This window comes from Crocuta crocuta, unplaced genomic scaffold, assembly GCF_008692635.1.
Source record: "Crocuta crocuta isolate KB4526 unplaced genomic scaffold, BGI_CrCroc_1.0 scaffold562, whole genome shotgun sequence".
NCBI lineage: Eukaryota > Metazoa > Chordata > Mammalia > Carnivora > Hyaenidae > Crocuta > Crocuta crocuta.
In genome coordinates, this window is record NW_027531012.1 from 2,270,364 (window position 1) to 2,297,980 (window position 27,617).

Genomic DNA, 27,617 nt, shown 5'->3' on the forward strand with positions numbered 1-27,617 from the left:
AACTGGCATCATTTTTTGTTTGTTGATCTATTTTGTAGAATTTGCAGTAAGAACAATAGCTTGTGTTCATATGTTTAAACATATACACATTTCTAAACCAAAGATAATGTTGCCGGAAAAAATTGTAATTTCAAACATGAACTGGTAAATTTTGGAGTAGTCATCCATTAGGTAAAGCATGCATTTTAGATTATTATTACCTTAAACTCCTTACTTTTCTCAGTAAATACATCACCACAGAGTTTTGAAATGACTGTTCAGAGTTGTGGAATCCATGAGTAGAAAACTAGAACTCAGAGAAAGTTCTCTTAATTATTTATGTATAGAGTTGAAACTTCAAGAGATGCCAGATACTCGGGTGGCATTGACATGGCAAATTAGTTTAAGAACATGGGCTTTCGAGCCAGGCGTACTTGCTTCTGAATACTGTCCTTGCTGATTCTAGATACATTATTTGGTAAATTTCTTAAACTCTCTGAGCTCTAGTTTCTCACATCTATATATTTTATAGATAAAGAAATAATAATACCCATCCTAGAGTGATGTTTCAAGAAGTAGAGAATGACTCAGTAGTTCCTAGCTTTAGTTTATTTCTTTCACCTTACTTCTTTTCCTATTCTCAAGGCAAGTACATTTCATAAATAAACACAATCCACATCCCAAGTTAACATCTCATTCAGAGGTAAGTTTAATATTTATTTATTTGCTCATTCATTCAACAATTGCTTTTAAGTTTAAAAATAAGCTTAATTTATTGAGAGAGAGAGAGAGAGCACCCGTGTACACAGAGGAGGGGCAGAGAGAGAGAGAGACGAAGAAAGAGGGAGAGAGAGACAATCTCAAGCAGGCTTTGCCCTGTCAGCACAGAGCCCGACGCAGGGCTCGATTTCATGAATTATGAGATCATAACCTGAGCTGAAATCAAGAGCCAGTGGCTTAACCGACTGAGCCACCCAGGCAACTTTTTAATTGGCATAAAGATTGTTATCTGAGACAGAAAAGAACAATTCTTCTGTAAAAATATTTGCCTCTCAAAAAGACAGGCTCCACATGTGGTGCAGAAATTTTCCACCCCGGCAACATACAGTATAAGATCAGAATTAAAAGCATTCCTGAATGCCTGTGAAGCATGGCTCAGTCACCCACCAGCTTGTAATTGAAGGTAATTACTCAGCGGCTCTGGGCCTTAGTTGTGTTGACAGCAAGACTATAAAGAGTGCCTGTAAGGTTGTGAAATCATAATCATTTTTATATGCAACATGAATGTAATAAGCACAAATGCTTATTATAAATACAAGTATGCTTAATATACATACTTTACTATCTTACAAGTATACAAGTACATAAAAATATATTTGCTAAGCAATACTTAATAAACAATAAATGCTTACTATTAATATGTTATTAGTTACATGGAGATTAAATTATGACTAAATGTGCATGAGAGAGTTTGAGTGTGTGATATGTGTAGGTAGATTATCCCAGTTATCTGAGTGCTGAGAATAGGCATCCTTTGCAATTTACTCTACAGTATAGAGGTAACCTCAAAACATCCTAGAGAAAGCACACCTTGGTAGGCAGTGACATAAGATCAGAAATAATTGTGAGAGGTAGGAGAGAGGTATGAAGCAGAGAATCATATTTGAGACTGAGAAATAGGGGTGGAATGATAATGTTTGACAAAAATAAATAAAAGTAAACAAAAAATTGTTTTGAAAATATAAGATTTAATTTTTTATTAATTTAAACTGTGTACAGGTAAGCCTATGCCACTTGTCATTCATTCATTTGGCTATTCTCTCATTGAATGGATATTTATTGAGGGCAGGATTATAAGGATGATGTCATATAAAAGGCAGATATGACCCCTGCTTTTATGAAGCTTGCAGTCTCTTTTCCCTAAATCATCCATTTCTCTCCTCAGGCCCTTTGGTTTACTCTCTATTTCTCATATATTTTTCCAAAAAGAGAGAAAGGAAAAGAGATATTTCCATATATGTCTACTAGTAATTTTTATGATTAAGTTGAGTTTCCCTAAATTCAGTGTCTAATATCAATCATTAATTGTATGCAATTGAAAACATTTTCATATACATTTAAAATTAGAGAAATAGAAACATTCAAGATGAAATATACATACTCATATTCTAGTTGAATGACTAAATGCAAAATTTTCCTTTGGCAGTATTGATCAAAATACTTTCCTTCATATTTTCTATGAGAAATTTCTGTATGAAGATTTTATAAATGAGTTTTAATATGTTTTATTATGAAGGTAACATAAGGATTTTTTGTGTATGTGAATTTATTTAAGAAAGAAGCATTTTTTATTAGCAAAATGAGATTTTAGTGTAAATTTACGTGACTGTCCTTTAGGACATTTACTCAATTGTTGTTTGTGGCTGTTGATATTTATGGAAGTCAAGAATGTAAATATAAACATTGAGGGACAAAATATTCACTTTAAATAAGGTAATATAATGAGATACATGATCAATATGTGCCACAAATACATTTGTTTCTGGAAAGTTTTATTGGAGCTAGAAGTTTTGATTATCACAGTTGCCCAATTACAAAGTCAGGAAGTATAAAATTCAGAGAATAAAAAGTGGTTTATGTATATATATTTCCTTTTATTTCAAATATTCTCCTCCCTTTATATTCCCAAGATAGTGACAAAATCACAAGCCATATTAAAAAATGTTTAATACAGGAAAATTTAATCTCAGATTTTCAATACGCCAGTGTTTCACAAGGGAACCAAAGACTATTTTTGTTTTATTTCTGAAAATCTTTCTATTGTTATTCTTTAGAAAGAATCAAGAATATTTTCTTTAAATATATCCTAATTAAATTACACTACACAATGTTATTTGTCAATTCTCTCTTAAAAGCTTACACACACACACACACACACACACACACATACACGTAGTTTTTATCAATAAAAATTATCTCTTTGGAGTTAAATAGATTAAGTTTCAAATTCCTGCTTCTTCAGATACTAGAGCTGTGACCTTGGGAAAATTGCTAAATCTGTCTGATCCTTAACTTCCTCAATTTAAAATGAGGTGATGTTTAATATCATTGTGGTGTTTAAACCGTCAGAAGTTTGATTTAAAAGCTTAGTAAAGTGCCCTGCACACAAAACAAGGTTAAGTAAATGGCACTCATTAGCTCTTAAGTTTATTGTCAATAACATATTTGTAAGTCTATACATCTATTTATCTACAAAAATGGTGAGTAAAGTCCATTTATCCACAAAAACTGTGAGTAAATGAAAAGTCGGAGTATGTAATATTAAGTCAACATGAGCTTCCGGTTCAATATGGTGTTTGTCTAGTGAACTCTGAGGAAACTTATCATTATCTTCAACTGAAAAATGATCTGTGAACACACAAAAAAAGAAAGGGAAAAAGCAGGACACCTAAAATTATGGAAATATAATACTATAATATAGGATGGTGGAATTAGAAGAGGCTAATCCACTGATGATACAATCTATGGAGTTTCATTAAGAATTTCAATCTATGTTCAGGAAATGCTTTGCTACATGCATTGATTGAGAGCAGCAAGTAGGATGTTTCATCCCTTTTCAACTTCTTATTATGTTGGAGACTCACTGTCTACCTATCAAAAAACTGGACAATGTTTCTTCTATTATTTTGGTGCTAATATTGAAGACAGCCAAAATACTGTTTTCATGGGTGCTTCCTTTCTTTTTCATTATGCATCTTTCTATACAACTTGTAATAATGAAATGAATAGTAGTAGTTACAATTTCGACAGACTGTGAGGGCCACACAGCCATTCATGCACTCCAGGGTGATGATTTCAACTAACAAAAGCAGAAGAGTAGTAAATGCTATGCAAAACTATCACCGCCAGTAATTCACATTTTGCTTTAAGTTGTCAGCATAATAGGACACAAAGAGAAATGAGAAAAATCATTACTATTAAAAGGAAAAAAATTAACATTATAGACAGATAATAGGGCTATAAAATTAGAAGCCCTACAGCAGCACTGATAGAACTTTCTACAATGAAAGAAAGATCCAGAAAGCTCCTGTCCAAAGCAGTAGCTATCAGCTACATGTTCTTATTAAGAATTTGAAATGTGGTAAATATGACCAAGGAACTGAATATTAATTTAATTTAATTTAATACTAATTAATTTATATTTAAATAACCAAATGTGGCAAGTGACTACTGTATTGATCAGCACAGCCTGAAGGAATCACTTATAATTCTGAATTAAGAACATCTAACTAAATAGCAGATACAATATCAGTATTTTTAAATGACTTTTTCCATATGCTATTATTAAGCAGTTGAAATTATAATGGGAAAATTCTTTCAATTCTTTGTTGCATTGAAATATCCAAAACCTATCTATTATAAAATGAATAATTTTCTTAGAAGTATTAAAAATTTACAAACTTAGCTGACAGTTTTAAGGATGAAATTTGAATACATGAAGAGAAATGTGTATCTGAATAAGAAAACTGGGTATTGTAAAAATGCCAGTTCCTTTTAAATTAATTTATGGGTTTTGGATAATTTCAGTCAAAAGTGAAATGGGATCTTTCTTGGACTTGATTAATTTATTTAAAGTTGATTTAGTGTAAACTTGTATCTTGTGTTTCATTGTGCCTTTCCTGTGGGAAGAGTAGAGGATTCCAACCTTTTGAATTCAGGCCTTGCATTATGACCGGATATGGCCAATGAAGTATGGGTACACAGGATATTCTAATAGCCAGCGATGTATCTTTTCCTTCAGCCCATGAATCTGCAATGTTCCAGAGTGAAAACGTCCAGAGGAGCTGCAGCCAACCCAGACAAACATGAAACATAAGCAAGAACACCTTGGCTGGTAAGCATCTGAGATAAAGTATTTCTATCATTATTTCCTTTGTTTTTCACCTATTTTAGTTCATATTAAAATACATTCTAGGGGCACCTGGGTGGCTTAGTTGGTTAAGCGTCTGACTTTCGCTTAGGTCATGATCTCACGGTTCGTGGGTTCGAGCCCCACGTTGGGCTCTGTGCTGACTGCCAGCTCAGAGCCTGGAGCCTGTTTCAGTCTGTGACTCCCTCTCTCTGACTCTCCCCTGCTCACGCTGTCTCTCTCTCTCTCCTAGAAATAAATAAAACATTTTAAAAAAAATACATTCTAAAACTCAAAATTTTATACCAATCTGGTATTGGTATAAGATGCAAAAAACTGAGTATAAGAGCAGAATGTAGACCTCAAGCAGACCACAGAATGAATAGAAAAGGAATCCTTTATCAGGTAAATTGTATTTAATATTATGAATTTAGGAAAATACATCAATTTGGACATCAATTTAAACAAAGTTAAGTTATGGGTTACAAACTACAAACTAAAAATTATCAGTATGAAACCATAAAAGAAGTAAAAGCAGTGGAAGAAACTCAAAAGTTTTCAAATAAGGCTACCTAAAAGTACCTTACCAAAATAAAAATGAAATAGCTAAAATTAAGAGAAACATGGTGTTTTAGGAAAATATTTCTTATAAAATACAGGCTAGACTAAAATATGATGATGTAAGCAAACTCTTCGTAAACACTATGTGTATAGAATTTATCATATCTTATTAATAAGAAGAATTATAAGCAAGTATCTCTTTTCAATATGTCAAGCAGGGCAAGATTTTATTTTAAAAATAATACTCAAGGCTGAAGATAGTTTATTGAACCACGCATTCCCATACAGTCATGGTAGAGTGTGAATTGGTACAAACTTTCTTAAAGAACATCTTTTCATTATGTGTTAAAAATCATAACATTTTTTATATTATTTGCATCGTTAATTTCACTTGTAGAAATTTATCTCAAGAAAATACTCGTAAGTTAGAAGAAATGTATATACAGTATTTTCATAACATCTTTTTTATAGTAAAGGGTAAATAAGAAATAACTGAAATATATAATAGTGAGGTGTGCATATGGTATTACCACCATTTCAGATAATTATAAGTCATTCATTAAAACCAGGGTTTTAAAGAATTCTTAATATCTTGTGAAATTGTTTGACATGAAATACATAACGAGAAAAAGATTAATAATAATTCTCTGTAATCTGAACTTGAGGGAAACATACATATATAGAGACAGAAAATCAATTGGATTAAACATAATAAACATTTTTATTCCTAGTTTTTTATTTTCTTGAAACTATTTGCCTTTCTTAATCAGTTTCTTATCCAAAGGTGAAATCCATTTTATGGGAAGAAACAGGATATTTAACAGATATTTCAATAATAAGACTAACATTAACTTATTTATTTATTAGAATAGGCAGAATAGATCTTATGCCAAAAAGCTTTTTTCTCAATACCTTTTGATATTAAACTTCAATGAGTGAGTAAAATCTCTTTTCCTATAAATTTTTAGATGTGATTGCTTCTAAGATGGTTGTTTAAACATTTGTCTGAATTGGATAGTATGTTTATCTTTGAGATGCTTATTATTATGATGGTTGTAATGAAATTTGGCCTATACATTTGTATATTATGCTTCTTTTGAGATTCTAATTAGAAATGGTCAACCCAACTAGAGACAGACAATAATAAACATTTATCCTTTTGGTTCTCAGTTGACTAAAAATTGATCTACAAAACTTCCATAGGTTTTAAGTCAAGCATCTTTGGACATTCTTGAAGTCTTTTAAGGGAGTAAAATTCTTTGTTTTCATGGAAGTAATAGTTTGAAAGTTAACAAATTTGACCACAGGAGGAAAATAGAACAGATTTTATAATGTTTTGCTTTAAGGTTAAAGAATTTAAAAGTAGAGCAGAACAGAAGTCAAGTGAACACACACCTGCCTTGGAGCTTCCATCTCATATTTTGAGCTATTCCCTTAGCCCCTCAAGCATTTTGGAGGAAGCCAAGCTGATAGATGCCTGCTATTGAGCGTGTGCTGTGCTACCACTACAGAAGACAGGCATTTTACCTGGAAAAGCTATTAGACTTAGGAGGCTGTGTTCTCCAGATCTTCCAGGTCAGTGGTTGTTCAAATATCATTACATTAACTCAGAAAATAGAAATTTTACCAATGACCTTAGAGAATTCATGTGCTGGGAGTTGGTAGTGGGTGTCAGGGGAAAGTAGAACTATGCACTTTTAGTTGTTTGTGTGCTTTGTTTATTGTTTCTTTTTTTTTTTAACATTTATTCATTTTTGAGAGAGAGAGATAGAGCATGAATGGGGAAAGGGAGAGAGAGAGGAAGACTCAGAATTTGAAGCAGGCTTCAGACTCTGAGCTGTCAGTACAGAGCCCGACGTGGGGCTCAAACTCACAGACTGTGAGATCATGACCTGAGCTGAAGACGATCACTCAACTGACTGAGCCATCCAGGTACCCCACCTTTTACGTTTTTTTTTGGTAAGATTTACCAACAAGTTAGGTTCTTTTCCTTAGCTTTAAAAATGAGATGTCAATTATTTCTAGATCATTTTTGTTCTTTATCTATTATCATTTCATCTATATAATAGCCAATGATTATATTTTACTGGAAAACACATTTTTGCTTAGGTTTGTTATATGAGAACCCATTTCTCTTAATTTCTTAGTTGCATAAAGGATTTCATTTTAACAAGGAACCTCTGTTAGGCTGGATAGACAGACACTGACATCAGAGGCATGAGCCTTTGCAACTGGGGAGAAAAAGGTAAGGTCAAAAGAGCAGATTAATTAACCAGCTATGATGGTTGGCCTTTGCAATGGCAGCTAGACTATAGAGCACACAATGGCAAACTTAGGTGTGCTTCAACTGGTGTTGTTATCTACAAAGACATAATATGATGAAAAAAGTGAAAATGACATTCAAGAGTTTAGATTCAATGAAGGGCAGGAATGAGTTTCCAAGCCACACATCCTTTCGAAATAAGGCCAGTGTTTAGGAATGGAGACCATTGGATCTACCTCCCAAGAACAAAGGAATAGAGCTAGCCATGGTTCTGGCTAGGTAGAACCTAGGTAGGTGATGGTGCTCCAATGGCAAAAAGAAACTGGGATAACAAGCAAAATAATGTAGGATAGTTAGTAACCTGGCAGAAAGACACTGAAGACTACATTGTCATCTCATAGACTTGCTGTTGTCTGAGGTCCAACCACAATGAAAACTTGGTCTTAGTGGAAAAAAATAATGCTAGATAATAGAATGAAGATATTGAAGGACTATGTCATCATTGCTTTCAGCTGAGGGTGACAGGCCTGAGCCGATAACATAAAATTCTTGGATGAAAGGCTCTGAAAATAAAAGGATTGAAAGAGGGAATAGGGCGGGAAAATACTTAAGTTTGCAAATGTACTATAACTAGGAGCTTGTACTATATTAGTCCATTTAATATTAGTGAACGATGGATGTTATTTTCTTATTATAATTGATGTGGTAGGATTCCTAATGTTAGATAGTGGCATAAGTGTAAGTATTAAAAGTACTTGTTGAAATACAAATTTTTGGCCCCATTCCATGATGCATTTTCAGCCTTTGTTATAGTGAAAGGGGCCAAATGTAAATGTTCTTAGCACACCTTCACATATATGTCATTTAACTACAGAGATTTGATGTAAAGTTTATTGGAAAGTCTCTAGTTCTTTTTGGAATTATAATGAATAGATTACTGAATGATTTTGTACAGCCAGTCATTTAGATGTAGAGTATACTAGTTCGCATTACATGCCCTTTAGAGAATTTCGAGAGACAATTTCTTTGTCTTCAAGGTAGGGGGCAAGCTGGATGAATGCACAGACTGCCCTGTAAACCTGTCCCCTCAAAAACGCAAGACGTATTCGTGGAACTAGGATGAAGAAAAAGATTAAAAGTTGAAGATCCTTGAAAAGGAGCTTAAAAATCTGAGTTACAGTAAAACTATGCTTGGCTCTTTGAAGGCATTAAGCTGCAGCAGAGTATACTGATAACAAGTGTGAAATGGGGACAACCGGAAGCACACAAGGAGATTAAAATGCCAGTTATAGGAACAAATGACTTCAAAAGGGATTAAATTAAGATATCAAGAGCAGAGGGATTTGTGCAGCTCAGGTTGTTGGTGAAGGTTATGAAAGTTTTCTTCACTAACTTGTCAGCCTGAATGGAGTTTAGGCTGTTTCAGGCAAATTGGATACTAACAATCCCTGTTTGTTTGAGCTCATAGCTTAGATGTTACTGGATGATTCCCAAATCTGTAAATACCAAGGAAACTCTCAAGGTCCATTCCCTTGTTGGTCTGAGAAAAGTTTGGCAATTTGGTAAATTTCCTTTAGTTGTTGCTTTGTATGCTTAGAAAGATCTGCCAAATATATTGCCAGAACAATTCAAGTCAAATTGAAGCTATTGGGCTACAGAATAATTAGTCACTCCTTCATGTAATTGATATTTATGGAATGCTTATTATATGCCAAGCACTAGAGTAATTCGAGGCAAGGGCGGTTCATACCCTTATCTTGTAGTCTAGTTTATCAAAAAACCGCATACATAAATGTAAGTCTGAAACTATGACAAGGACAATGAAGAGCGTTTCTTTATTCCCTAAGGATATTATTTTTATTCTTGGATAATCTGAAGGTTGATTGGTGTTAACTAGGAGAAAAGGAATGGAAATAAGTCTCCCATCAGATGTCATAATGTGTGTAAAGTTTCTCTGAGGCAGTGGGGAACAAAATGAATTTGCCAAACTTAAAGGAGTGAATCAGAGAGATCAAGAGGACTTGGTACAGGAAAAGGCTTGAGAAGGGATAGAGACCAGGTGATGCAGCGGACATATTTGTGAGCTAGAGCGCCCAATGTGGATGCCATCAGATAACATGATTATTTAAATTCAGACTTACAGGAATTAAAATCACATAGAATTAAGAATTTAGTTCCTAAACTGAACTAGCCACATTTCATGTGCTCAGTTGCCACCTGTGTCTAGTGGTTATTAGACTAGAAAGTTCAGGGAAGATTTCCATTATCACGGAAATTCTACTGGATAAAATTGTGTTCGATTTAGCTTCATCCTAAGAGCAATGGGAGTCACAGAGGGACTTTTTTCAAATTGAGGTGTGGAATGATATGATCAGAAGGTGTATTGTGAAAAGAACTTGATGGCTATAGAATGGAGACTAGCTTGGCTTGGGGAGAGAAAATTGCATTGAAGTACACAACTTAAAAGGTTATTATGGGCTCTAATGAAAATATTGTAATATATGGAGATGACAGATATGAACACAGTTGCATGATTTTAGCAGCTATAAAAAATGAGATTTAATGATGGATTCAGTTTGGGACCTAAAGGAGAGATATTTTGCTTTCAAAATGTCTGGATGGTGGTGTCATTCATTAATAGGACTAACAGTAGGAAAGTATCAGATCTGTAAAGAGGAGAGCTTTATTTGAGGTACTTAGATAATACAAGATGTCAAGAAGCAGCTGGATATAAACTCTCCTTTCCTCCCTTCCTTACTTACCAGCCACTCCACAATTTGTTCCTTTCAATGGACTATACAGTTCAGAGGAAGGCATTGCAATGTGTAATGTAGTCAAATTTTGGTCACACTCCTTATGATAAGACCTGGACATTGAACTGACCGGAAAGGTAGCAGATTCATACTTTGAAAGCTAAATGGGGCACTAGAGATCCCACAATGCACTCCCATTATTTTCTGGATATAAAAATCAAATGCTGTAGACTTTCCATCATTTGTTGGTTAATGGCAGACACAGTTCTCCCACTTTTGCAAACTATTTTTCCTTCTTATACTATGTTACTTCCCCAGGGTGAGAAAAGTAAGTCTTTTCTGGCCTAAAACTTTTGCAGTAAGCAGTTGTATGAGAAATATCTATGGAATTGCCTAGCCCAAAGGCAGGCAGTGTAGAATTCTGCTTGATAATGAAAGAGAGAAAGATGCTGGCGAGGTTTCTTGGCACAATTTTAAAGGCATAATTCTTCAACTTTTCTTCATACTATGGCAGTATATTTTGATGGTATCTGTGAGTTGCTCAGAGAATTTCAAAGTAGTTTTCAATTTTCTTAGCCACAAAGAGCTTGTCAAGGACTGCCGAACGACTATGAAAATGTGAAAACAAACACTCCTGGTGAATATAAAAAGCTTACTGATTTGGAACAGGTTTCAAATGACAAAATCCCGCATTTCTTGTTGAGATAATATACTTTCTGCTGTTTCACTCTGTTCATTCATTCTCTTGCTTTATTTATTATGTCCATCTGCCTAGACATGCTCTAGATATCCAGTGGATCCCAATGTTTTGTTAATGTGAGCTTAAAATAAAATTGACTTACCAGAGTAATTAATTACAAATGTAATTGAGGAATGTTAATTTTACATAAAACATTTTTTTACAAATATATTTTAAATGGGAGATATCTACACTTAATTTAAAACAAATATTTTTCACTTTAAAATATCTTGTTTTTTTTAAAAATCCATAACTTCATAGGAAACAAAATCTACATTTCATATTAAAACAGAATAGAGTCTAGACTAATCCCTTCATTTCATTTCATTTATGTAAATACCCAAAGCGTTTGGCATTGGTTCTAAATCTGCTTAAAAATCTGATGACATACAAAAACATTTCCACTCTTTTTTAAATAGTAAGAAGGTAAAATATGGACAAAGTAGGTTTGTAATGTCTGATAGAAATTAGTTGAAAGCACGTGGGTGGCTCAGTCGGTTAAGTGTCTGACTTCGGCTCAGGTCATGATCTCAAGGTTCAGGGGTTAGGGCCTCATGTTGCGCTCTGTGCTGACAGCTCAGAGCCTGGAGCCTGCTGCAGATTCTGTGTCTCCCTCTCTCTGCCCCTCCACATCCCGCACTCTGTCTCTGTATCAAAAATAAATAAACATTTTAAAAAATTTTTAAAAGAGGGGCACCTGGGTGGCTCAGTTGGTTAAACGTCCGACTTCAGCTCAGGTCATGATCTCACAGTTTGTTTGTTGGAGCCCTGCATCAGGCCCTGTGCTGACAGCTCGGGCCTGTAGCCTGCTTCTGATTTTGTGTCTCCCTCTGTCTCTGTTCCTCCCTGCTCGCATACTCTCTCTCAAAAAACAAATAAATATTTAAAAAAAAATAAATAAATAAAAGAAATTAGTTGATAAAAGCTAGAAGGAGAGCTAAAGTTTGCTCTTGAATATTAACCAGTTAAGCATAACTCTAGAAATACATACATAGCATTGCATCAGGACTGTAAATATATACATGTCACTTGTGACTAAATATTATCCTATAGTTATAAATATTTTTGTACCACTTAAAATTATAGAAATAAAGATTTGATCAGTGTTAATGTTAACATGATTAAGAGTGACTCTATCCATCAGTTGCTGACACACTAGTGCTCATTTCAAAGTATCTTTAACAAATGTCAAGGCTAGAACACATATTTCTGTTTTAATGACTATATTAGAAGATAACATGAAATTTTCAGAAATTAAACTTAGAATAGGATGATATATATAATGGTAACCTTATGAAGACAAGTAAATATAGAAATGATTATTCTTATTTCTAATTTAAAACAAATATTACTTTAGTAGGGCAGATATTACAGAAGACAAAAAAAAGTTCAGTTATTGAAGTAAAGGGTAATAAATACTATGTCTTACTACTTTCATTACATACATTTCCAATTCTGAATGAGAAAAAAAAATGTAGTCACGGAAGTCACTTACTATTATATCAATTTTATACAGACTTGACCTTGACCGAAGAAACATGCTTTGAAAAGTAGAAATGTTCCCAGCTAAGTAACATACATTAGTCATTAACATTAACTCAATTTTCAGATAAATAATAAATCTCTTCTGATTTTATAGCTAGGAGTTAATCCAGTAGAGTGGTTATCATCAACTCTAAGCCTTTTGGGGTTTTAAATTGTTCTATTCAAATGAAAAGCTTTATGCCAGCTTTTGTTACCACCCAATTAATTTTCAAACCAATTAAGATAAAATCATACATAATAATCTCCTACTTATTACTAAGTGTATAAAATTTGCCTCCATCACTTAGTTCTTTTGACCCACCATTGACAACTCCTGATTAGTGGAGCTTCAGTACTCTGCCTCTTTGCTTATTAACATTAACAGACGTTTGAAAAAAGATACTCACTTCAATTTGTTAATTCAAATGAACATCGCACATTTTTTATAATTTGAATAGCTCCACAATCGTTTGTCTTTGAATATTTGACTTCACATTATCCAGCCTTTTAACATTACTTCTGCTTGAGAACAACATGGTACTAACACAATGTGGTGTGATTAACCTGGCTGCTGGCTGGTGATCACTCTAGTTCAAATATAAATCTTCTGAGAATAAAAACCTAAATATTAGCAGTAACCTTTTATTCAGGTTTGTAAACTCAAGGTTGTCAATTCTATTTCTGATTAGCCCTGATTTGGATAGCTAACTACGGTATTTCTTAAATTCTGAATAATATCTATACATTTGTTTAACACCCATTCAAGTAATTTTATTGTAAAGCATCAGAAAAAAATTGTTCCAAATTGCCTTTGATTATCTTGTTCTTTCTATAAACATAATTTAGCACTGTATAAATTTAAATGCATTGCAAAGGTATTGTGATATTTTGTGCTAAGGTATTTTTGCCATCTGGATTTTAAAATAATTAGTCAAGTTTATGTCAGGAAAGTAACAGATTCAAATGTATTTTTATACTTCATCTATATAAATAATTTCAGTTAAGGTATTTTGAAGAAATATATATTTTACAGATGTAAAAAAATAATGAATTGGTGTTCATGCAAAACTCTAGGATAAACGATAAATGCTATTAGCTCCCTAAAGTTAGTTTACATAAACATTTAAAGTGGCAATAAATTAATTCATTTTATATCTATCTTTAATGCTCAGTTGGTTAAGCATCCAAGTTTGGCTTAGGTCATGATCTCACAGTTCATAGGTATGAGCCCTGCGAAGGGCTCTGTGGTGACACGGCAGAGCCTGGAGCCTGTTTCAGATTCTGTGTCTCCCTCTTTCTCCGCCCCTCCCTGACTCAGGCTGTGTCTGTCTTTCTCAAAATAAACAAACATTAAAGAATATAAATACATAAGTCAATAAGTATATAAATAAATAAAATATAATTGCGAGGTTTAGTGAGTTTTTGTTTTTATCATCTTATTCTCAGGTAATAAACTACTCTATAAATTTTATAAAACTGGTGGTATACATTTTAAAAATGTATATTTTTCCAAACTGGTGATTTCATTTCAATTGAATACATGGGAAGAAATGAGTCAGGTTGTACTGTTTTTTATTAAAAGTGCCAACTGTCCTCAGACAAAGTTAAAGTGATAAGTGAGAAGTAAAGAGCTTAAAAACATTCAGGTAACATTTCTTAGCACAAAGTAAAGATAAAATATAAAACAGAATGTCAATGATATCAGCAGAAACAACGATCATAAGCCAGTTCGAGACAGCTAGGAATGCATTCTGGAAGAGAAATCTAGAGTCCTAAATTGCTAGGGAACAGGATCCTAACAGTGACTTTTATCTATGTTTGACTTAACTTTGATCAATTTAGAAGAAGAGACATCTTTTTCAAGTAAATAGTATCTGTGTTTGCAGTCGATTTTTTCACCTGGAAACATTTCACCTGCAAAAACAATAATACATTTCTTGAATGATGCTTTTTAAAATCTTTAATGTTTATTTATTTTTCAGAGAGAGAGAGAGTAGGGAAGGGCCAGAGAGAGGGAGACACAGAATCTGAATCAGGTTCCAGGCTCTGAGCTGTCAGCACAGAGCCCCATGCGGGGCTTGAACTCACAAGCCGTGAGATCATGGCCTGTGCTGAAGTCTGGCGCTTAACTGCTTAACCGACTGAGCCACACAGGTGCCCTTGAATGATGCTTTTGATAAGGAAATGACCCTTGAGGCCTTATTCCCCCTATAGAGTAACAATGCACTAATATACCTTCATCAACTGTTGCCATTTTTAAAGCTTTATTACTTAGCATTGGAAATAAAGAAATGTCTCTTTATATGGTGTGGTTTCTCAACTTTGATACTTCGTTGGCTCCAGTTTACCTAGTGGATGAAAGTTCAATATTCAACAGAAATGCTGAAAAACAAAACAAAACAAACAAACAAACAAAAAGCAAGCTCTGCAGTAACACTACTTTGCCTGTATTAGAGAATTTCACTAAAGATATGATACATATCTTCCATAGGTTTTCAAAGTTACTAATATATCTTGATTCCTAGAGGTGATACTGTTAGAATTTATATGTTGATGTAATTTCTCCATGAATTTTTGCCTTCCTCATGAGACTGGGGGCAAGGTATGTGTTTGTTTTGCTGAGCAAAATATCTTTACTTGCTACAATTAGCATATAATACATTCTTGTAATCAATATTTACCAATCGAATGATTGAATAAATTAATGATCAATTAGAAGCATATTTTAAAATATGCCAAAACATTCAGGGAGCCTGAGTGGCTCACTCAGTTAAAAGCTTAACCCTTGATTTCAACTCAGGTCATGATCTCATGATTCATGAGTTTGAGCCCCACATTGGGCTCCATGCTGATAGTGCAGAACCTGCCTGGGATTCTCTTTCTCTCCTGCCTGTCCCCACTCATGCTTTCTCTCCCTCTCAAAATTAATAGACTTAAAAAATAAAATTTAAAACATGCCAAAAAACTCCTGAAAACAATCGGCTTACATTTAAACTTATCTGTACATGTGATCACAAAGTTTAATATATATATGGAATAAAATTAATGTTGAAAGTATTTTTTGATAAATGACTGGGAAACGAAGAATAAGCTATACAGAAATGTCAAGAACTCTTTACCTTGTCTTTATTTGAGTTATGCTTTAAAAAATCAGGCTAATTAGAGAATGTCTTAGATTTCATCATGAAGAAAAAAATGATGCAAAGCTCTGTAAGATTCTATTATAGCTAAATTCAATAAGTGGTTTTAAGAAATTGCTCTAAAAAGTTTTTGAAAGGTTACCACATGGAAGCCAAAGGATTGATGTAATAAAATACCGTATAGTGTATAATAAAAATGTCTTTTTTGTTGACCTCCTTAAATCTATTACTCATGGAGTACTCAGCAAATCTTGTTAAAGCTTTCCTACCAAGGCCTTTGTGAGGGAAACTTTCTTTTATAAATTCATTTACTAACAGCCTATCCTGGTAGTAACCCAATAAAAATATTTCCTGGGAATTCAACTTAGACTAAATTGAAAAGGGTCTGGACCAGAGTCCTGCCTTCCCCACCAATGATTCTGTGACAGCGACATGAGAAGAGGTTAAAGACTAGAAAATGGGTATTTCATCTAACTCTCGTGTTGTATATTATTGTTTCTTTTTGATAGAGGCTTGGTTTTCCCTTCCATGTAAAGGTAGAAATATGAACTCTTTGGACTATAAACTCGTAAATATCATATGTGGAAGCCTGAAGGCCTCATTGTACTCATAGTGGGTTCAAATTCAATATCTTCTGTGTATAAAATATCTGCTGTTTTTTGGACCAAATGTTGGGGGCTAGAATAAATGCAACTCAAGCACTTACTGTCTATTACTTGCCTTACACATCCATGAAAAGGTGATTTGATAATGGCACTAATCTCACAAGTTTGTGGTGAGGACCCCATGTGCTGATGTAAATAAAACAATATATGGAACAATATGGAACAATATCTGTCATGCAGTAAGAACTCAATGCAGTTTGACTATTATCATTGCTGTCATAGAGTTTTAAAAACATAAATCTGTGTGTTTTAAAATCTCACAATGTATTTGTATTAAATTTTAAAAACATAAGGAAGGGGGGCCTGGGTGGCTCAGTAGGTTAAGTGTCCAACTTCAACTCAGGTCATGCTCTCACGGTTTTGTGAGTTCAAGCTCTACATCGGGGCTCTCTGCTGTCAATGCGGAGCCTGCTTTGGACCCTTGTCCTCCTCTCTGCCCCTCCTCCTCCCCCCTCTCTCTGAAACATGAACACTTAAAAAAAGAAAGCATTCCTATTTAAAAAAAATAAAGAAAAGAGCAATTTCAAAATAACAGTTAATCCATTAACCAAAAAAAATGTGACAAGGCACATACAATTAATTGCCAAATGAATTGACTTTTTAAAGATTGTTATACAATAGCAGAGGAAGAAGAGACAAGCCTGGGTGGGTTAGTCAAAGAATATATTTACAGAGAAGATCAGCTTTGGCTAGGGCTGATAAAATTAGTAAATACTGGTCTCCCTTTCAGTTAAAGATTTATGGCAAATATTTGCTTGTAACTTTATTTTAGCTTTCCTCTTGCCTTTTCCAAAACTCTTGGGATAATTACATCAATAGATAAGCGCATATACCAAAAGTGTGGTGAAAATACAATCTAGAAGAATATGTTATTCTTCTAGAATAAGTTATTACAAGCAATGTCAAATGTCATTTTTCCTGAGGGGGTGTCTTAGAAAAATTGAAAGTCTGTTCCTCTGGATTCCCTACAAATACTGGATTCCTGGTGTGGGGCAGCCATTCAACCACCCAGATGAAATACAGACACAGACAAAACCAAAAACAAAGAAAACCTCTCAACCTGATATTTGATGAGTAAAACTGTTAAATTGTGCTTTGTTTTGCTTAGATGCACCATCCTAAATTTCAAAAGTGTCACTGGCTAGGGTCAGAGGACAGAGACCAGGGCCAGATCCAGACAGAAAGCATTTGCTGCACCACATGTGCATATTCACCACCCTCATAATGCTCACTGTGGGTTTTCTCAGATCTGAACAGTCCAGCTCTAGCTGCACCCTCATGGAAGAAACATGAGGGGAAATAAATGTCATGGGCAAGCCTATGTTCTTAATGCCAGGAGAATCTTCTATAGGGAAGAAGAGAGATATTTCTCTCTTTGGAAGTATCTCCCCAGATCCTGGGGGTTGAATCCTGCTAATCAGGCTCAAGGGTCTGGGCAGTTTCTGTGAAGGCTTTGCTTGCGGGATTGTAGGTGATACTAAGCAGGGAGCCTTCCCCTCAGAAGTAGCTTGACCTACCAAGAAGGTAGGCAGTAAATTAACAACAAAAATAATCACTCTTTTATGAGGTCAAGATGCCGGAACTGAACTTTCTTTATCTGAAGGAAATCTAGGAATTGCTTTGACCACACTCCTCTCTGAGTTTATGAGACTTAGTTCAAATGACAATGACGGGCATATTTACTTCATATTGTGTTTAGGAGAAACTGAGTTAGAGGATGCTTATCATTGCCAAAAGGACTAACTGTAAGGACGCCCAGATTACAAACAGCCTAAACACATTTAGTAACACCTTGTTTTAGGAGCCACTTCAAAAAATTATAGTATTGGGGTATCTGGGTGGTTCAGTGGGTTAAGCATCTGATTTTGGCTCAGGTCATGATCTCATTGTTGGTGGGTTGGAGCCCCACATCGGACTCTGGGCTGACAGCTCAGAGCTGACAGTTCAGATCCTGGAGGCTGCTTCTGATTCTGTCTCCTGCTCTCTCTCTGTCTCTCACTGTCCCTTCCCCGCTCATGCTTTGTCTATCTCTCTCTCTGAAAACTAAACAAACATTTAAAAAAATCAATATTTGTAAATCATTTTTTCAAGAAGCTGAAATACTAAATACAACCTCAAATTTGTCACTGTAAAATGAAGGAAATGGTAGAAAACTGTCATGTTTATGAATTCTCTACCAAAAGTAATCATTTTTCTGGTCCTAATTTCACTTTTACGTCCCCCCCCTGCCCCATCCCTCACCATGGACACTTTTTAATGAAATTATCAAATCTACCACCAAGGAGATGGAAACCCTGAACATAAAAATAATGGCAAAATTTTTGAGGAGAAAAGAATCCTCATGCACCTAGGAGAAACTAATTGCCCTGTCTAAATTGTTGATAACAGTGGCAAGAAAAAGATGCTACCTTTCATCATTTACTCAAAGCTGCCAAAACGGTATTGGAGACATTGATAAAAAATAACCACATTTGCAATTTGAATAACACAAAATATTTCATCTTTAGCTGTTCTCCTCCTTTTATTTCTGGGGCAAATTCTTTCTTCTTTTCACCTTGTCTGGGCTGATTGTTTGCTTTCATAATATACTGTTTGGAATGATTTAAATTCATTATTTTTAAACAGAAAAAGAAAAAATGGAATTTTTGAAAAGCCCACAGACATTTGTATGTTTTGACATGCATTCTTTACTCAAATTTATTATAAAATTTTATTTCCAATTGTAAGTCTAAGAACTTGGAGATGTGAGGAACAGGAGAAAGGGAAGGATTTGACTTACAATATGAAATAGGATAGGCTATCTCTCCTGGAGAAATTTTCATGGGTTTCATTTTAATTAACCTGCCTTCATTTTTATTTTGTATTATTCAGTTTCACTTTATGGTGCCATTTAGACAGTAAACTTTTCACACATCTGCAGGGACTGATAACAATGAGTTTAATTTAAATTAAAACTATCAGTACAATTTAAAGATACTGGTGCTACTAAGAATATTTGCTACAATAGCATATATTAGTTCACCCCTTTTTGTTTTCAAGAAGCCTATAGAAATAGTGGAGGTCATGCTGAAAATCTTTACCCATTTTCTCTTTTTACACCAAACTGCTCATTTATTAGGATTTAGAGATCTTTAAGAAACTAAGTAGTTCTTGATTCTCAACTAATTTGCTCCAGCTTCTGTATGACTAGACTATTCCTGAGTTGTTTAAGCTGTACTGATTATTTGGGATTGTTAGTGTTGAATTGTGCTTTTTCATTGAAAAAAAATAGGAATTTTAATTATGTCTTATAAATAGCATTATTTAAATGGCTTTGGGCAGTAAATATATAATCAAGAAGGTACTTAGTGAAACAAAGGAAATATATATTTCAGCAAATTGGGGGAGAAAAAACAAATAATAATGAGGTAATAAAATACCTTATGGGAGAAAATAATGATCTGATTGTGTTTTTACTATTTGGAATATTGCTGCACATATATCTGAATTTTTAGATCATCCTTAAGTTCAATAAGATCCCTCCTCTGATTATACAACCATATATTGTTTTAATATTAGCTTCCTCTGGAATCCTTCTACCCTTATGATTTAAGCATATTATTGACTTACATACCGCCTTGGTTTTCTTCAAATCACCTATATTCCGGGGTAGACTAACATTATGTTTTTCACTACCCTAGTGCTTATAATGCCTCTGCTGCAACAGATGAATTGGAAAAGAAGTAAATTAAAATAGATTTTAAGCCATTAATTTATTTCTGACTATAAATTTAAAGAAAATATTATCAGATATTATGGGATACCAGTGGAAAATATTCAAAGAACTCAGAAAATAGTACCTCAGTAAATGAGTTAATAATAAAAAAGTCTATTTAACTACAACACATACACATATAACAAATATTAGCCATTAAAAATAGAATGCAATATATCATAACATTGTGCTGTGCACAAAATTAGGAGTATTCTAGTATTCAGTTGTTCATTAAATATTTACTGAATACCCATTATGTTCTAGTCATTATTTTTAATGTTCACAAGTGTTTTTCTTTGTTTTGGTGTATATGTATGTGAAATTAATTGAAATAAAAATAAAGAAGCATAAGGACTGCAGGAGAGTTGAGGGGTTGCAATTATGAGAAAGGATTTAAGGAGGACCAAAAACATTTGAGCAGAAATCTGAATCAGGTGAAAGAGTGACTAAGGGGATATCTGGAATATCAAATAAAGGGTTCATTATGCAGTATGGATGCAATGCAAAAACTATTAGAGATGGTAGTATACTCTGTCAACAGTGACTTTAAAGGGTTCTACAGTGTAATAGGTTGTGGATAAATGAAGAGGAAAAAGGGATAACTTTCCGAATGGGAAGAACAAACCTATATAAGTACAAAGGGAGATGTAAGCTTGGTGTTGGGGTGGAGAGATGCTTAGTCATCCCAGAGATTCACTCTGTGATCAGGTTATTGCTGAAGACACACTAGGAAAACTGGAAGAGAATAAATCACGCGACAGATCCAGTACTCATGGGAAGAGCCAAAGAGGATAAGATGACCTCACACTTACTTGGTAAGAAGGCAAGATCAACCAAGAACTCAAGGGAACTGAAACAGAGGAAAATCATGTGATTCATCTAAGATAGTTTACTTGTCCTCCTCTCAGTGCTGAGATTTTTTTTTTTATTTCTAATGCTCTGTCATTTAATTATTTTGAGATATTAAAAAAGTAAGTGTGCATATCAATGATTTTTTATACATGTATACATCCATGCTATTATTAATCAAATCAGGATATAGAATATCCCCAGCACCTCAAAGACTCTATCATGCCCCTTCTAAACACTTACCCACAGAAGTAACCACTCTATATCCCAAACTATAAGTCAGTTCACCTGCTCTTGAAGTTCACATAAATGTGATCATATAATATATACTTTTCTGAGTTTGGTCCTATTAGTGCAACACAATGCATATAAGATCCATCCTGTTGTTTTTATTTTCACTCATGAATGGGTGTTAAATCTCACTGAAATAGTTTTTCTTTGATTGTTGAAATAATATTATTTTCCTGTTTACTCTGTTTACAACTGATTAACTTTGTATATTACACCAAATTTGAATTATAGAAATCAACCTCATTTGATTATGATATATTTTACTTTTCATGTATTTTTGTTTTTTATTTGTTACAATCGTGTTTAAGGTTTTGTCAGAGTTAATGAGGAATATTGTTCTGTAATCTTTTTTACTTTATTTATTTATTTAAATTCAAGTTAGTTAACATATATGTAGTATTGATTTCAGGAGTAGAATCCACTTACGTATAACACCCAGTGCTCATCCCAACAAGTACACTCCTTAATGCCCATCGCCCATTTAGCCCATCCCCCTACCAACCTCCCCTCCAGCAACCTTCAGTTTGCTCTCTGTATTTAAGAGTCTCTTTGGGTTTGCCTTCCTTTCTGTTTCTATCTTATTTTTCATTCCCTTCCTATATGTTCAGCTGCTTTATTAAATTCCACATGAGTGAAGTCATATGATATTTGTTTTTTAATATAAATGATACACTGTAGTTACATCCACGTTGTTGCAAATTGGCAAGATTTCATTCTTTTCGATCAACAAGTAGTCTTTCATTATGTATATAAACCACCTCTTTTTTATCCACTCGTCAGTTGATGGGCATTTGGGCTCTTTCCATAATTTAGTTATTGTTAATAACACTGCTATGAACACTGGGGTACATGTGCCCTTTGAATCAGCATTTTTGTAATCTTTGGATGACCCAGTAGTACAATTACTGGGTCATATGATAGTTCTGCTTTTAATTTTTTATGGAACTTCCATACTGTTTTCCAGAGCAGCTGCACTAGGTTGCATTCCCACCAGCAGTGCAAAAGGGTTCTCCTGGTTTGCATCCTCACCAACATCTGTTATTTCGTTTTTTGTAATGTCCTTGATAAGTTTTTGTATCAAGGTATTCTGGTTTTATGAAACAAATTAAGAAGTATTCTCTCTTGCTATTCTTTGAAATAACTGTGTAAAATTTATCATATTTCCTTCTTAAACCTGTAGAGGAATTCACCAGCAAAGCTATCTGGACTTCAAATTTTCCTTAGAGAAATATTTTTTATATTAATTAAATTTCTTTAACAGATTTAGAAACATTCATGCTTTTTATTTCTGTACCAGTTATGTGAAGCTGCAGTTTGCAAGGAATATGTCCATTTCATCAACATTTTCAAATTTATTGACATACAGTTGCTTGTAATATTATTAATGACTGAAAGATCAGTTGTGATACTCCCTTTTATTTCTAATTTTGATTATTGATTATTGTCACTTTATTTTTTCTATTTATAACTAGAGTTTAATTTTGTTTTCATTTTTCTTCAGAACTTACTTAATCTGGCTTTATAGATTTTCCTTTGCTGTACATATTTTATTTCATTTATTTTTATTTTATTTTGATTTTTTATTTTAGTTTGAATTTACTTAGCTGTTATGTTTTCTAGATTCTTGATATTGAATCTCAAATACTTTACTTTTATTTTTTCTTCTTTTCCAATATCTGCATTGAGAATAAGATTTTTCCCCTAAATTCTGCTTTAGCTTTATCCTATAACCTCATTGCTTTGTCATTTTGATTACTAATGTAAACTCTATGTATCTTTTTTTAAGTTTATTTATTTGAGGGAGATAGAGAGAGCAGGCGCAGGAGCAACAGAGAGAAAGAGAGAGAAGAATCCCAACAGCAGGGTCCTCACTGTCAGCATGGAGCCGGATGCGAGGCTCAAACCCAAGAGCAATGAGATCATAACCTGAGCTGAAACCAAGAGTTGGTCACTTTACCCAGGTGCCCCTAAACTCTATATGTCTTTAACCTATGCTTGTCCTTGCTATTAATGATTCTGTACTTTCCCTTCTAATACATTACTTCTTCCTGCTTATAATTTCTGTTCCCTGCTTTCTTTATTAATCCATGTGAGCAAATGTTGCAGATATTGTCTGTTAACTACTACTGGCACCATATAACTTGTCTACCCTTGTATCAGGTGCATATCTCTGATCTTAGTAGCCAGCATAAAAGGAGAAATCAAATAAATATTACCATTGGTATTACTTTGCTAGATCTGCTGTAATAAAATGCCACAAAGCAGGAGGCTTAACAAACAGAAATTTGTTGTCGCACAGTGCCAGAGGCCAGTGTCTGAGATCAAAATGTTAACAGTGTTGCATTTGAAGGCTGTAAGGAAGAATCGGTACTATGTCTCTCCCCTAGTTCTTGTGATTTGCTGGCAGACTTTGACATTCCTTATGTTATATGTATCTACCTTCATCTTCACGTGGTGTTTTCCCTATGTGTGTATGCCTGAGCCCAAATTTCCCCTTTTTATGAGGACGTCATTCATTCATCTGCAATAACCCAATTTCCAAATAAAATCACATTCTGAAGTACTGAAAGTTAGGAATTCAACTTGTAAATTTGAGGGAAGGCACAAATTCAACTAATAACGTCATCCACAGATGCTACTTCTAAGAAAAAAAGAGTCATGGAGTGAATCATAAAGTATTATTATCATTGTTATTACTATTATAGTAGTTATAACTATTACTGCTATTATTGTTTAGCACCTATTTGTAAGATCATTTCAAGAACTAGCTCAATCATGAAAACAAATGCATGAGGCACTATGATTATTTTTGTATTGGTTATCAACTTCAACTCTACCCTCTATACGCAGTGATCCCGGTGCTAGGACTCTAAAAGCTACATTTCTCATACTTATTTGCCATTTGACTTCCTCTTGGGTTCTTCCAAGAAATCATTAAAGGAAGGATGGCAGGTGTAATGCATTACATGTTTAGTGCAGGCACATAAATAAAAGAAACTAAACCAAGGGAGAAGGTGCATGCTGAAGCATGTAAAATAAAATTAATTCTTATAGGAGGAGGGTCAGATGGTGATGAGCTGGTAAGAAAAAATGTGGTTATTATCTAAGAAGGTAAGCACCCGAAAGAGACCTTGTAAATATGAAAAATAAGTATGATCACATGTGGTACTGGTGACTCAGTAATCCTAGTTCAGTTGAACTATCATCTTTTCCACTTTGCTAAGTAATCAACTCCTGAATGAATGTACCAGCTGGATGCAAATGATAGGCCAAGGCTTTGGTGCAGTATTTTGTAGTAGCTGATAAAGAAGTGGGAAAATCAAGCATCTAGCTTCTATTGCAGACATCAGTAGAATGTGGACTTCTTTAAACATCAGAAGATGACTCAGATGATGACAAAATTCAATAAAGTGCATTAAGATGATCAAAGTTCAAAGTAGCTCCCAACCCAGGGACAATTTATATACCTTCTATGTTGACTATTTTTTGCCATTCATTTTGTTGTTAGACATGCAGAACATTTAAATTTGTAAGTAAAGCTATTGATTTTATCTTCAAAAATTTATTGAGAAATTTTCCTCATCTAACAAATGTTATATCCATTTTCATAAAACTTCATACTTTGAAGTATAAGGTTGTCTTTTAATTAACTGGCATGTATTCTGTTCTTTGATGTGCGGTGAAAACCCCAGTTAATTGTCTTCTCTATTTGAATGATAAGTTTCCTCATCACCACTTGAGGAATTTACTTACGTAATTCTTGGATTGCATTACATTTATTCATATTCTAGAAAGTGCCTTGGTCCTATAGCTCCTCTTATATTAATCTGACCTTCTATTTTTCTCTAGTATCAATGATTTCCTTTTCATAGATAATGTAGACAGAAATTTATAAAAACAAGAAATACCTAAAACATATTTAACTCATAATGCATATTTTAATAATGAAATCAGTATAAAAATGTATCAAAATTTATCTCATAAATTAATATACTTCTATATAACTGTCCCTGAGAGTTGANTTTATTGTCAAGTTAGCTAATATACAGTGTATACAGTGTGTTCTTGGTTTCAGGAGTACATTCCCAGGATTCATCACTTATATACATCACCCAGTACTCATCCCAACAAGTGCCTTCTTCAGTGCCCGTCACCCATTTTCCTCTCCCCGCAGTCCCTCCCTCAACCCTAAGTTTGTTCTCTGAGTTTGAGTCTCTTATGGCTTTCCTCCCTCTCTGTAACTATTTTTTTCCCCTTCCCTTCCCCCATGGTCTTCTGCTAAGTTTCTCAAATTCCATCTATGAGTGAAAACATATGATATCTGTCTTTCTCTGACTGACTTATTTCACTTAGCATAATGTCTTCCAGTTCTATCCATGTTGTTGCTAATGGCAAGATTTCATTCTTTCTCATTGCCAACTAGTATTCCATTGTATATATAAACTACTTCTTTATCCATTCATTAGTTGATGGGCATTTTGGCTCTTCCATAATTTGGCTGTTGTTAATAGTGCTGCTATAAACACTGGGGCACATGAGCCCCTATGAATCAGCACTCTTGTATCCTTTGGATAAATTCTTAGTAGTGCTATTGCTGGGTCCTAGGGTAATTCTATTTTTAATTCTTTAAGGAGAGTCCATACTGTTTTTCAGAGCAGCTGCTCCAGTTTGAATTCCTAACAACAGTGCAAGAGGGTTCCCTTTTCTTCATATCCTCACCAATATCTATTGTTTCTTGAATTGTTAATTTTAGCCACTCTGACTAGTGTGAGGTAGTATCTCAGTGTGGTTTTGATTTATATTTCCCTGATGATGAGCAATGTTGAGCATCTTTTCATGTGTCTGTTGGCCATCTGGATATCTTCTTTGGAAGTGTCTATTCATATTTTCTGCCCATTTCTTCACTGGATCATTGTTTTTTTGGGTTTTGAGTTTGGTAAGATTTTTATAGATTTTGGATACTAACCCTTTATCTGATATGTCATTTGCAAATATCTTCTCCCATTCCATCAACTGCCTTTTAGTTTTGTAGATTGTTTCCTCTGCTGTGCAGAAGCTTTTTATCTTGATGAGGTCACAATAGTTTATTTTTGCTTTTATTCTCTTGCCTTTGGTGACGTTTCAAGTAAGAAGTTGCTGCAGCTGAGGTCACAGAGGTTGTTGCCTGTTTTCTCTTCCATGGTTTTGCTGGTTTCTTGTTTCACATTTAGGTCTTTCATCCATCTTGAGTTTATTTTTGTGTATGGTGTAAGAAAATGGTCCAGGTTCATTCTTCTGCATATTGCTATCCAGTTCTCCCGGCACCCATAGACTGTCCTTTTCCATTGGATACTCTAGGCTGCTTTGCCAAAGATTAGTTGGCCATACATTTGTGGGTCCAATTCTGGGTTCTCTATTCTATCCCATTGATCTCTGTGTCTGTTTTTGTGACAATACCACACTGTCTTGATGATTACAACTTTATAATAGAGGCTTAAGTCCTGGATTGTGATGCTTCCCACTGTGGTTTTCTGTTTCAACATTAATTTTGGTATTTGGGGTCTTTTTTGGTTCCATACAAATTTTAGGATGGCTTGTTCTAGCTCTGAGAAGAATGCTGGTGCAATTTTGATTGGGATTGCATTGAATGTGTATATTGCTCTGGGTAGTATTGACATTTTAATAATATTTATTCTTCAAATCCCTGAACATGGAATATTTTCCCCTTTTTTTGTGTCTTCTTCAGTTGCTTTTGTAACTTTTCTATAGTTTTCAGCATACAGATCTTTTATATCTTTGGTTAGGTTTGTTCCTAGGTATTTTATGGGTCTTGGTGCAATTTTAAACGGGATTGATTCCTTGATTTCTCTTTCTACTGCTTCATTGGTAAATGAATTTTACCATTCATTCATCAATGAATACAACCAATTTCTGTACATTAATTTTATATCCTATGATTTTGCTGAATTCATGTATCAGTTCTAGCAGCTTTTTGGTGGAATTTTTCAGGCTTTCCATGTAGAATATCATGTCATCTGCAAAAAGTGAAAGTTTGCTTTTTCCTTTGACAGTTTGGATGCTTTTATTTCATTTTGTTATCTGATTGCTGAAGCTAAGACTTCCAACACTATATTAAACAACAGTGGTGAGAGTGGACATTCTTGTCATGTTCCTGATTTCTGGGAAAGTTCTTATTTTTCCCCCATTGAGG

At 34.1% G+C, this 27,617-nt stretch overlaps 1 long non-coding RNA gene across 1 annotated transcript in view; it reads left to right on the top strand.

Moving 5' to 3' along the window:
- The first annotated feature begins 972 nt into the window (after positions 1-972).
- The window catches only part of LOC144237191 (uncharacterized), a 53,893-nt gene continuing 27,248 nt past the window's right edge, over positions 973-27,617 (top strand). Inside the window, exons 1-2 of the long non-coding RNA XR_013336779.1 lie at positions 973-1,162; positions 4,781-4,873. This is a non-coding gene — a long non-coding RNA (uncharacterized LOC144237191). The remainder of the gene's footprint in view (positions 1,163-4,780; positions 4,874-27,617) is intronic.